A 12,875-nucleotide genomic window follows, 5' to 3' on the forward strand; every position below is an offset into this window, starting at 1 on the left:
ACACATTCTAGCCTGATACTAATGTAATTTATTTACTTGGGTGAGATTCAGCTCAAGGGTATTTTATAAATGGCAGCTAATTCAGTTTTGCCGCTTTATATTACTTAATGAAATAATTTTTCCTTTTTAGTGCCCAGGTGTAAACTTGCCACATCCCTGGACAAACATCCAAAGTGTATGAGCTCCTTGTTCATTACTCAGATGTTGCGATTTTTCTGCAAATTTCTCCAGAAATTTCATTGTGTGGTTCACACCAATACGAATGATTTGTGGTAACAAAGGTGCTAAAGTCTTTCAGGGGTCAATAACACCATGCTGTGCAGGTGTCAAACAGAACCAGGATCAAATAGGTACAATCAGTACCACGATCCAACAGAGAGTAACAGTACCACAATCAAAGAGAGTGGAGCATCGTGACTGGCCGATAACAGCACCGTTATCAACCAATCTGTTGAAGATCCCAGAGATAGTGTTTGCTGATAGGTCCACTACATTGGGTCACCTATCCTGTCTCCTTCTGTGAGCCCGTTTATCTCACTGAGTATCATTAAGACAATGAGATTGGAAAGAATATCAATCTGGCTGTTGGGTGGCGCATACGGCAAATGCAGCAGAATCACACTCACTTCGTGTAAAGGATGAGCTTCAACCTTGCAATCACACCTGCTACAAAATAACTTTATAACCCTGCACAGCAGAGGATGGGGGGGGGAGATAGTCGACGACCAAGAAGCACCTCGTTGGCTCAGTATTAGAAATGGTTTTTCAGTTGTCCGTCTAGATCTGGAAACTCTTCTGGAAGTGGGCAGTTTGTGTGGGGGTGATAGAATTGTTAAGCAGCTTCTTTTCCCTCTAAGATGCAGAAACATAAATCCAGCTTCCTGTCCACACAATAGTTAGCAAATAATGGCTCTGGCAGTTCTGAGCAGATAACAAATCCAGTGATGTAGCAGTAATGGGCGACGCCTTCCTCTGGCCGCATCCCGACCAGCTCCTCAGACCCATTATGGTACAGAGATAAGCCCGACTTGACCACTCACATTTCTTGTGTCGCAATTTTTTAAATTAGGGATATTTTTTCTTTCAGCCTGGGTTCTGGAACTGTAATCCTGGCTCCCAAAGTTCACAGGCAAACTTACTCATGGGGGAGTGTAAAATAACTGATCTTTCTGGGGTAGTCAGAGGTAATACTCAAACCCTAGTCTCTTCCACAAATCCAAGTCATTACTTGAGTTACACTGGGGTCATGAACCTACCCTGACACCCTCGAACCCTCAGTACAGGAGCCCCTGAGAGCTGTGTTCTTGCTGCCGTAACCAGCAATGGTGAAACTCGCAGGGGGACCAAGCTGACACTTGGTACGCAAACAATGAGCTCTTGCTGAATACAGCTAAAACCCAGGATCTCATTATTGACCTCCGACTTAAGCCGAACCCCAAAACACCTATACAAATAAATGGAGACCATATCACTATCGTTGACTCCTTTAAATTCCTCGGAATATGCATCGGCAATAACCTGACATGGAAGACAGATATTGAGCATATCATTGCAAAAGCTCAACAGCGAATTCACGTCCTTAGGTAGCTTGCAAAATACTAGGTCGAGCATCAACTTCTCGTTGTGTTCCACTCGGCCATCGCTGCACGTTCTGTCACACAGCTTTATTTTCGTTTCCCATTTTTGGGGAATGGGGGGGGGGGCAAATGGCAAACTGAAAAAACAATGAACACAGAGATGCTGCACTGATTCATTGCTGGATGCAAACAGAGAGATGGGAAAACACAGGAACGCAAAGACTCTGATCGGGATTTCCGTCGAAACAGAGACACAGTACGCTGATTGCGAGCGGCAGCAGTACGACGAAATGCGGAACAGATCGATTACAGTCACTCGAGGCTCCCTATGGAGACCCACCCACCCGCACACACAGCCATACAGGTTTTGGTTATTTTCATTACAGGCTATGATTTGCATTTAATTTGATTTGTCCTAAAAGACACCTGACAATTTTTTGTTTTTAAATGAGCACTTTGCTGCAACCATATTTAATCTGGTAAAATCCTGGTCTGTGGATGGATGGAACTGTACTGCATGTAAGTAAAGGATAGAGGAATGTTCTAGGATTTTAGCGATTTTTTGTTAATTTGTGTTATTATAACATTATATTTTATACTTGCAGTAGGGTTTATCTTAATAGGATGACAATGACATGGGCTGCATAGTACAGATTAATTTGTCAAGGTCCTCTGACATCCTTGTATTTTTCATTGTGCTAAATGGTAATTGTTTCCTTTATAATGAAAACAAGATTAGATTTCATGGGTGTACATGACGAGGCCCTAATGCGGCTGAGAGCTCCGGGGAGTATAAAGAGAATTAACATTTATTATATTGATATTTGCTGATATATGTTTATTTACCATAGTTAAAATCTTACTTTGTCTTGTAAAACAGATTTCTGGACACCTGCCTAAGACCTGCCGCCATCCCACCCCTTTAATGTCAGAGACATTACATTAAACATGCAGGTGCTTTCATTCGTTCATTCGTTCAGTTTTCCTGGTTCTTGACGCCATGGTTTCTCCTTACCGGTTTTTTAATTAACCGGCTTATTCAGCCATGATTGTTTACTACTTTGTTTATCTACATCTTTAAAACTATTTAATAAATATGCATTATGCAATATAATTAATTTTTTGTCTGATTTGTGCAAATTAATAAGCTGGGATTCTTTTTGTTTTCTAATTCAAACAATGCTGGTTTATCAACAGGCAAACAAAAACACAATTACTGACCATCCATCTATCCATCCGTCTTCTAACCGCTTATCCCGGTCAGGGTATTTGGGGGAGGGGCAGACAGCGGCAGCACAGGGCACGAGGCAGGGGTCCACCTCCGAGAGAATGCCAGTCCATCGTAGCACATGAAACGGGGACTTCAGAGCAGCCGATTAGGCTAACAACATGCCTTTGGATTGCGGGAGGAAGATGCCGGTAATATGGAGAAGCAGGCAAACTGGATCTGAGATTCAAACCCCCAATTCTGACTCATTGGAGTTTTATTTACATCAAAATGTAAGTAAACACAAACCCAATTCTGGAGGTGTGAGGCAATCGCGCTGACTACCACACCCTAAGAACTCACATGCAATCATTAAATAAGTCTTAACTCAGCTTCGATTTCATTACGACAAAAATTTTAAGATTTGCACGCTGAATAAATCCGCTCCGCGAATATGGTAAATTAAGTATAGAAATGTTTCTGACCACCTCTCAATGGGAAAAACAAGCATTAGCTATGATGACACCATCATTGCCATGGCAGTCTGTCCCAGAACACCCCGCCTTGAGTAAATGTGATCCATGCACTTGGGATTTTTGGCAACAAAAATACTGGGAAGTAAAACGAGGCACGTGTGAGGTGTGTCTGCATTTGGGTCTGCTGCAGTCACCTTCTGAAAGATCTCCAGTGAGAGATTTAAAGTGCTTAAATGTTCATCATCACACTTGCTATCATTCTGCCGATCACGAGGTGGAAACCTCTAATGGAAATATGAAATTGCCGCCTTTCCCCAGATCGGGAAGGACGGTCTTGTTTCATCGGCAGACCTTTTTAAATCTACAGAATCTTTATCAGATTTACGTTTTGTCCATTTATACTGACGCGACTCGGCTACTTTCTCCAAACTCACTGAGGCTCTGGAACCTGTAGGTCAGAGTCTTCCGGTTCTGGTCCTGGAGGCCAGTTTGCAGCACAGTGTGCAAATCTCCCTGCTCAGACACACATACGAAACCTGGTTATTAGCTGATCAAGGCGTGTTTGGGCAGGGAAATCTGCAAACTGCAAACAAAGGCCCCCAGGACTGGAACTAGGAAACCCAGCTGTACATTTTTGGGAGAATACTGTGTAGCCTATGTGGGTCACTAATTCAACTGGGTCACTCTTAGGTATCATTATATTAACATGGCAGGAACAAACAACCTGAGTCTGGACTGTATAATGAAGTAATAATTAGGCTAATATATGACAATTGAAAAACAGCCAAAAATGTACAGTATTGGCACAATGTGACAAGATTAAACTTAGGAGAAGCATACAGGGTCACTTTGCATTTCATGTTTACAGGATGTTTACCTTTTATCTTGCGTGTTAATGCTTTTTGCTATAGAACACTTTATTTTCGATCATCCTCAAAGGTTTGACGTGATTAAATTAGTACCAAAGCAATACTGAATAACAGACTCCGTGGTACAAGTACAACCTCCATGTCAGTGCAGGAAAGAATCCGCCCGCATTACAGGATATATAAAAGGTGAAGGAGGACAATTTTAAAGGCTTCATCTTTTATGGGTGAAGAGGTTATTTGAAAACTGATGTCCCGGGACCCTCTTCCTACAATTTCAAAATTTGAATAAAACTCTCCACCTGTTTGAGTTTTTAAATACTATCTTGGATACCTGTTTGTTTGTTCTGAGAGGGAAAAAAATGAAATAGTTCTTTGTTTTTAGATATAATTCCCAAAAATTGTGACAGCAACAGACAGAAGATAAGAAAATGAGCATCCTGCATGAATGTGTCACACAACAGCGTCGGCATAAAACTGCTGGTTTAAAATCTCTGCTGAGCATCTCGTTGACCCCTGGTCCCCCCCCCCCCCCCCCCCCACAGAGACAGCGGAAACCTCTTACCGTGACAGAATAAAGCCCGGGACAGAAATAATGAGAAAGGGATGGCTGCCGGAGATGACGGACTATTCCGTTTTTATAACTTGATAGAAAAATTCAATGTTCTGCTCAGGGCACTTTCCGAATGGCGGAAAAGAAAAGGAGGAATGAAGGGTATGTGTGACATACAAAATCGTGGTGGTTTGTGATAGTTGACGAGAAAGATTTCATGTATTATTATTATGCATTATCACGCAGGAACTGGGAAGTGTCTTTAGATCGAGTCACTATTAGGGAAAATACTGATTTACTGATTATTTTGCAAAACAATGTGTGTTGCTTGAGGTGACGACCTTGCACTGTTAATTACCTATAGACCTACCCTTGTAACACATATGGAAATGAATCATAATCACAATGAAGCGATATTTACATGTATTTAAAAACCAATCAGTTCTTTGAGTTAAGAAACATGGTTTCATCATGCGAGAGCTGTGCGCTTCCTCATGCAATCCCATTTCCAGGATAATGCATATTGAATGTTGTGCATTTATATGCAGGTCGTGTCAGCATAGAGTCACTGCAGCACCAACAGAAGTTATGAGCGTAATGTTGCATTTGCGGGAGCCGCTCAGGCTTTTCAGTATCTCGCGACTTCACTTGCCCTGCTGAACATTCGCTAAAAGCCTATTAATGTTAGACAGCCTCGTTTGGAATGAAAAACAAAACAGCTCGACGCTAAATCCATCCATTCATGGTCTACCCGCTTGTCCCAGTCTAGGTGGCAAGGGGCTGGTATTAAAGCCAATGCTCAATGGTCCAACAGCCACTCCCCTCAAGGATTTCGAACGTGCAGCTCTGGGCTGTTGCTCCACACTCTGGGTGCTGTTTTGTGGCTGCAATCATCGTCCCTCACACTAGCTGACAGTGCCAGCAGGTGACAGGCATCTTCTTAAAACCCTGCAGGCACCAAACCCTTGACTGCACTGGGATTTGAAGCTATGTAGCCAATCTAAACAACACAGAAATCAACTCTTCCTGGGTTACGCATGATTAAGAGCTATGCAAATAATCCCTCCTATACATTGTAAATGCACAACCCCAGTGACGAGCAAAGGTACAAATTTTAACTCTTTTCTGAGAGTGTGGGTTACTCTCTTCAGGGTTTTTGGGTGATTCTTGATTGACTGATTGACATTAAAACTGCAATAAAAATATTTTCATGTAGTGTTCAGGAAAAAAAGGCAACATGGCTTGTTTTCACCGTACCTCAATTTGACGTGTTTCATTTAATTATTTTTTATTAAGAAAGCCCATCGGCAGGCAGGCGCTGCTCTCGACTGGCCGCAGCGAGGGTGTTTCATAATTGCGGCAACAGGGCACCCCATGCAGGCACTGCGCGGGCGGCCGAGCATTCCTCCAACCGCGCAGCATGTTCATCTGCCTCCCAGCATGCAACGCTTTGTTTACATGTCCCCTAGCCGTTCCCACTCAACGCTACTTACGTACACTGTCAGAAAAAAGAGCACCAATTTGTACCTTTTCTTGTCACTGGGGCTGTACCCTCAACGCTCTGCCAAATTAGACTAAAAGACACATTTACCTACCGCTATGGTACAATCGGCCGACCCGTGAGGGTGCAGTTCCAGTGACAAGCAAGGGTACACATGGGTACCGTGTTTCTGAAAGTGTCCGCCAAGCACGCATCTGCCTCTGCGTCCACTGTCTGCTCCTTATACTCACATGTCTCACCAGTGTTTGCCTGTAGATCTTGCTCAGGGGTTCAACAGCAGCCACCCCTCTGAGTGCATGATCTAATAGTCTGTGCTGTGGCTGAAGTCGGCTTTGCCAGTCAGGTGATTTTGGGAGATCAGGGGTAACTCTGCTGTGATTCGCCGTCAGAGTTTTCTGGGCTCTTCAGGTTCATTGACGAGGGCATAGTTCATTGCGGAAGTGAGGATACTGTTAAGGATGCAGATAACAGATAAATGACCATGTCTGATGACAAAAAAAGGTGCTTTTGTAAACACAGTTAAGTTGAGCTAGAGCCTGCATCAAGAAACTGGTTTAGCAAAGTCAGGCTTAGAACATAAATTTCAGTTCAGTGTCAGTTAAAAAAAAAGGCAATAATTGTCTTAAATTCCAAACATGTGCTTTGAGGTTTTCAGAATTGTTCTTAGTTATTTGATTAATACTCATTCCCTTTTTTATGGTTCAGTATGAAATGGTCTTGTCTCCCTTCAAAACCCATTCAATATTTCTTTATCCATCACACACACACACACATGCACATACACACACACATGCACACACGGTCAGGTAAACATATCTTTATGGGGACCGCTCATTCATTTCTATGGGGAAAATGCTAAAAATAAAAATCTCTTGTATTTTGCTTGGTTATTTATGGTTATGGTTAGGGGGCTGGGTAGGGGTTAACGGTTGTTATAGTTAGCATTAGCATTTTTCCCATAGAAATGAATGAGTGGTCCCCATAAAGATATGTTTACCCGACAAGTGTGTGTGTATGTGTGTGTTTGTGTGTGTGTGTGTGTGTGTGCCTGCAATGTGCGAAAGGTTCGATTTTTAATCGAGGGGAATTGTACCACTGCGTTCTTTTCCCTTGTTTCTCAGAACGTCTGTCTGTTTAATGGGCAGGACAAGCAGCATAACTGCACACAAACACATGCTAACAAGCACATGCCAGGACACACACACAGGTCAATACAGCTGGCTGCCCTGAGCCGTGTCTCACCCCCACTCCTGTAACGTCGTTCACTGGGCTGTAGGATGAAGCTGCCGCTCATATCTGCCCACGGTGCTGAAGAGACTCGTCCCATTTTACGCCTCACTAAAAGCCTGTGTTTGTGTGTAAAAGTCCCAATTTAGCAAACAGGGATGTGCAGCCACCGGGAAGCAGGTCTGGGCCGCGTATCCGCCAGCTGGGGTCCGGCGAAGGCACCGCCCCCGGCCAGGCGCTGACATCAACGGCTGCCACGCGGAGCGCCAGCCATCGGCGGGCCGCCCGAGGGGTGAGAGGTGGGCCCTTCGCCAGGGCCTCCACGCTCCGGCAGGGATCGTCATTAAAAACAGATGGACTGCAATTACCACCTGAGTGGCTGCACATTTGTGTAAACTAATGTGTTGTAAAAAAAAAAAGAGGATAATATCAACAGATGAGAATGCCGTAGGATTCCTGTGGCTGTCTGTCAAAGCCCAACCTGCCTCAGACACAACAGGATGTGACAGACGTAGTAACATACAGACCATAATAAACACAAGCTGTGCATCCAAGCGGTTAAGCATTCCTCCACTCTCTTGTTTTGTTATGAATCGCATCTATAAAAATTTATGATCGTTCTAACAAGCCGCTCACTAAATGCTCGACTCAGGATGTCCGTCTGCGGGTGACATTTTCGACACAGAATCAAAAAAACCGAAGTGGGTTTCAAAAGCTGTCCGAGGGGCTTCTGGAAAGCGAGCGATACGTCCGAGACTCCGCCGCCGGGCGCTCGGTTGTGTCCGGTAGCGACACTATGGGAACACGGGCTGCGGACATTTTTCATCGCAATGCCTCCCGTGCTTCTCTGTGAAAACAGAACAAGAGGAAAGAGATTTTTCACATTACTGCACACAAGTTTGAGGAATGATGTCCTGTCTGAGAGGGTCCATTTTAAGCCCCATTTGGTAAAGCATTGATATAATGTGAGTCTTGCGCACAGGAATTCACCAGTACGGCGTGATCCTAACGTGACCTGCTGTTGCCACCCTGCAGCTGTGACCTCGCAGACTCGGAACAAAAGCAGAAGAGGAGAGAAGAGGATCCACTAAGTACGATGCTAGATCTGTTCCAATAGCAGACCCCATTATTCTGAACTGACAAAGAAAAGTGGGTAAAACTGGAAAATGGGGTGATGAAAACGAGAAAGAAGATGGATCTGTGTCACTCTATCCCGTGTAGAAATGCTTAATCTTTTGGTAGCAGTTTCTTAGCCAGAGTGCTGTCAGTACAGTGAAAGGGTGAGACAAGGGACTTTTAGGGGGAATTGATCTGAAATAATGACTTAATTCCAGCTGATTATACAATGTTTTATTTTAATTCAATGTGATATACAAACAGGTGGACCTGCTTTTACGCCGTTTGGCCACATGACTTTTAATAGCATTCCTGATTAATCCAGTGACATCGCACTGCTGCCTCACCCAGCCTTTAGTGATGTATTATTGTATTGATGTATCATTGTCTCTCTACACTCCTGCTTTCCTTCACTGATTCTTTAATCCCCATTTTATGGGCTGAATATTTTACAACAGAACCTCTTGCTAAACACCCTGTTTTAGGGTACAACAGCAGAGCCCCATGCAGGGTAGCAATGAGGAAATCTTCTGGTCACACAACCCGCTTGGCAGTTATGAAACGCAGAAGGATGCTTGTGAGTGCCAGTAACTGTTCCAGGGGGAGCATGCTGGAGGTCCAGCTAAGCCTGTGATGATTGTGGCTTTAATTGAAGCAGCATGGAAGCTTATTGCCCTTAGCAGTGAGTAGGTCTGGACCTGACTGCCTTTCTCAGGAATCACCCACTTTACATGCCGGTCTGTCTCATTTCTCCAATCTTCTGTGACCAATAAAATCAGCAGTCATGTATGAAATACGTTTATTGGCAATGAGAGCCCAAACTTTATTAGCGAAGAGGGTGACATGTTTATTACCAGAATTGTTTTTTTTTTCTTTTCATATTGTTGTGGACAGATGAAACATCGAGGATTAGAAACAGAGTAAATAGTAGGTGTTTTCTGCAATGGGATCCTAGCTGACCTCCCACCCAGATCGTCTAAAGCAAGTGTACCTGTTTCAGTTTGTCCAAGTACGTTTCTTTAGACATACAGGAGGAAAACTGCACACGGAGTGAACATGCAAATCAAATACACCTGCGGTGGCATGATTTACGCCCCGAACAGCCGTGTGAAACAACAGTGCTACCTGCATCCATCTTCCAACCGCTTATCCAAATCCGGGTGATGGGCGGCCTGGAGCCCCTCCCAGGCAAAGGGCATGAGACTGAGGCCAATCTTGGGAGAACGATCAGCTTAACTTCACAACAGAGAGAACATGTAAACTCCACAAGCCTGAAGGTGGGTCTCAAACTGAAAAGCTTGGTGCTGTGAGCCTCCATCTTACTTGAACTTCAGTACAATTAAGGAAAAGACTGAAAAGAGAATGAAAAACAGTGTGGCCACATCCCTAAAACCCTTAAAATTAGTCTGTATGAAGTTGCCTCAGCGATGAGCCACACTTTCCGAACATATTCCGAATTTTATCGAATGCACTTCCATTCAGTTCACTAACATTCAATATTGTCCCATGATGCACCTGGAGTTAATGTCTTCCTGTTAGCCCTGTCTGCATAGCAGTTAGGGGGTTGAGCAGGGTGTGTGTGAAGCTTCTCTGGGCCAGAGGGAGATGGGTCTCAGTGGCTGCTCAGCTGTCAGCGATGTTCTGCAAGCGTATGGCTCAGAGCTCCCTTTGGTTTGGAGTCCGGTTTCTGGATCTGTGGGGCTGGGCTTGTTCTGTTTGTGTTTTATTTTAGGATTCCAGGCAGGGCTGCCGGCAGTCTCCCTGGCTTCGGGCCGGCCGATGTCGTCTCCAGTGTCATTGTTTCCACAGACACTCATGCTGGGCAACTGGTTAACTTTGTTGCGGTAATTTTGTCGCTGTATTTCAGCCCCACTTCCAAACTCCTGTTCCTGGTTCTTGTTCCTGGTTCTCTTCTGCTCTTGAGTCTGCCGTTTGTGCACATAGTCCTGGAGCTGCTCATCCAATCAGCAGCCCCAAATCCCATTGTTTACCTGTTTCTAACTACTAACCAAAGCTCTTAGACCTGGCATTGTGAGTGTGTAGCTGAGTACATAGCACTCTATTTCCGTCTCCAGTTGTGAAAGGCAATAAACATGTAACCTAAGCTCTTCAAGTCCATGTTCTGCCACTTCCTTCACAATATGTATAATTTCTTAAGAGTGACAAGAATTGAAAATAAGCATTGGCACAGCACCAGTGCTGAGAACACTGAGGGTCGTAAAAATATTCTGTGGTTATTTTAGTGCACATAATTCATAATTTTAGTGCACATAATGACCCGTGAGTTAAAAGGGAGAATTAAAAATGAGAAGGATGCAATTTTCCAACCTTGTCAGTTACTTACACATACACACCCTGGTCCACTCAGCTTGTGTGGGAAACAGTGAAAATTCACAGCTCATCATGAAACTGCAAAAAAGAACCTCCACAAAGGTGCTCTCTCAGAATGGACGACCGAGGAATGCACTGTGTGCTGATGTGAAGCGAAACCAATTATTACTAATTAATTGTCCATAATTTATTATCTTTGTTTTCTCTCTGTCTCACCAGCATACATAATGTGACACTGTTTTGCCAGAAGTAATGGTGTGCAAATACTCGTTTCTCAGATGCTAGGGGATTAGCAATGCCAACAAGGTGAAATGCTGCAGTATAGTTGTCATAAACATCACCATAATTTAATAGCTTGTCTGTGCTGGCTTCCCCTTGAGCACAACATTTCCCAAAGCAGTTACACATTTCCTTTGGTTACTGGGCATTTCATTTGTGTCTTTGCAGTGGTGACTAGTAAACATACAGGCTTTGCTCAGTGCCTTAACCCGCCCCACATGCTTTGCCTCAGTGCCTTAACCCGCCCCACGTACTTTGCCTCAGTGCCTTAACCTGCCTCACGTTCTTTGCCTCAGTGCCTTAACCCGCCTCACGTGCTTTGCCTCAGTGCCTTAAACCGCCCCACATGCTTTGCCTCAGTGCCTTAACCCGCCCCACAGGCTTTGCCTCAGTGCCCTAACCCGCCTCACATGCTTTGCCTCAGTGCCTTAACCCGCCCCACGTGCTTTGCCTCAGTGCCCTAACCCGCCTCACGTTCTTTGCCTCAGTGCCTTAACCCGCCCCACGTACTTTGCCTCAATGCCCTAACCCGCCTCACGTTCTTTGCCTCAGTGCCTTAACCCGCCCCACGTACTTTGCCTCAATGCCTTAACCCGCCCCACATGCTTTGCCTCAGTGCCTTAACCCGCCCCACGTGCTTTGCCTCAGTGCCTTAACTCGCCTCACGTGCTTTGCCTCAGTGCCTTAACCCACCTCACGTGCTTTGCCTCAGTGCCCTAACCCGCCTCACGTGCTTTGCCTCAGTGCCTTAACTCGCCTCACGTGCTTTGCCTCAGTGCCTTAACCCGCCTCACGTTCTTTGCCTCAGTGCCTTAACTCGCCTCACATGCTTTGCCTCAGTGCCTTAACCCGCCTCACGTGCTTTGCCTCAATGCCTTAACCCACCTCACGTGCTTTGCCTCAGTGCCTTAACCCACCTCACATGCTTTGCCTCAGTGCCTTAACCCACCTCACGTGCTTTGCCTCAGTGCCTTAACCCGCCTCAAGTGCTTTGCCTCCATGCCTTAACCCACCTCACATGCTTTGCCTCAGTGCCTTAACCCACCTCACGTGCTTTGCCTCAATGCCTTAACCCACCTCACGTGCTTTGCCTCAGTGCCTTAACCCGCCTCACGTGCTTTGCCTCATTGCCCTAACCCGCCTCACGTGCTTTGCCTCATTGCCCTAACCCGCCTCACGTGCTTTGCCTCAGTGCCTTAACCCACCTCACGTGCTTTGCCTCATTGCCCTAACCCGCCTCACGTGCTTTGCCTCAGTGCCCTAACCCGCCTCACGTGCTTTGCCTCAGTGCCTTAACCCACCTCACGTGCTTTGCCTCATTGCCCTAACCCGCCTCACGTGCTTTGCCTCAGTGCCCTAACCCGCCTCACGTGCTTTGCCTCAGTGCCCTAACCTGCCTCACGTGCTTTGCCTCATTGCCCTAACCCGCCTCACGTGCTTTGCCTCAGTGCCCTAACCCACCTCACGTGCTTTGCCTCATTGCCTTAACCTGCCTCACGTGCTTTGCCTCAGTGCCCTAACCCGCCTCACGTGCTTTGCCTCATTGCCTTAACCCGCCTCACGTGCTTTGCCTCAGTGCCCAAACTCACCTCACGTGCTTTGCCGTATGAAAGGAAAGGTGAAGATGGCATTATTTTCATTCAGAATGAGTGTGAACGTGTTGAGTGTTAGGAATGGGAACCCAAAGTACCCGAGCCACATCTCAAGGTCATCAAACCAGCCAGAGGGGACCCCAGCAATTA

This window comes from Brienomyrus brachyistius, chromosome 9 (genome assembly GCF_023856365.1).
Source record: "Brienomyrus brachyistius isolate T26 chromosome 9, BBRACH_0.4, whole genome shotgun sequence".
In the NCBI taxonomy this organism is placed as follows: Eukaryota; Metazoa; Chordata; class Actinopteri; order Osteoglossiformes; family Mormyridae; genus Brienomyrus; species Brienomyrus brachyistius.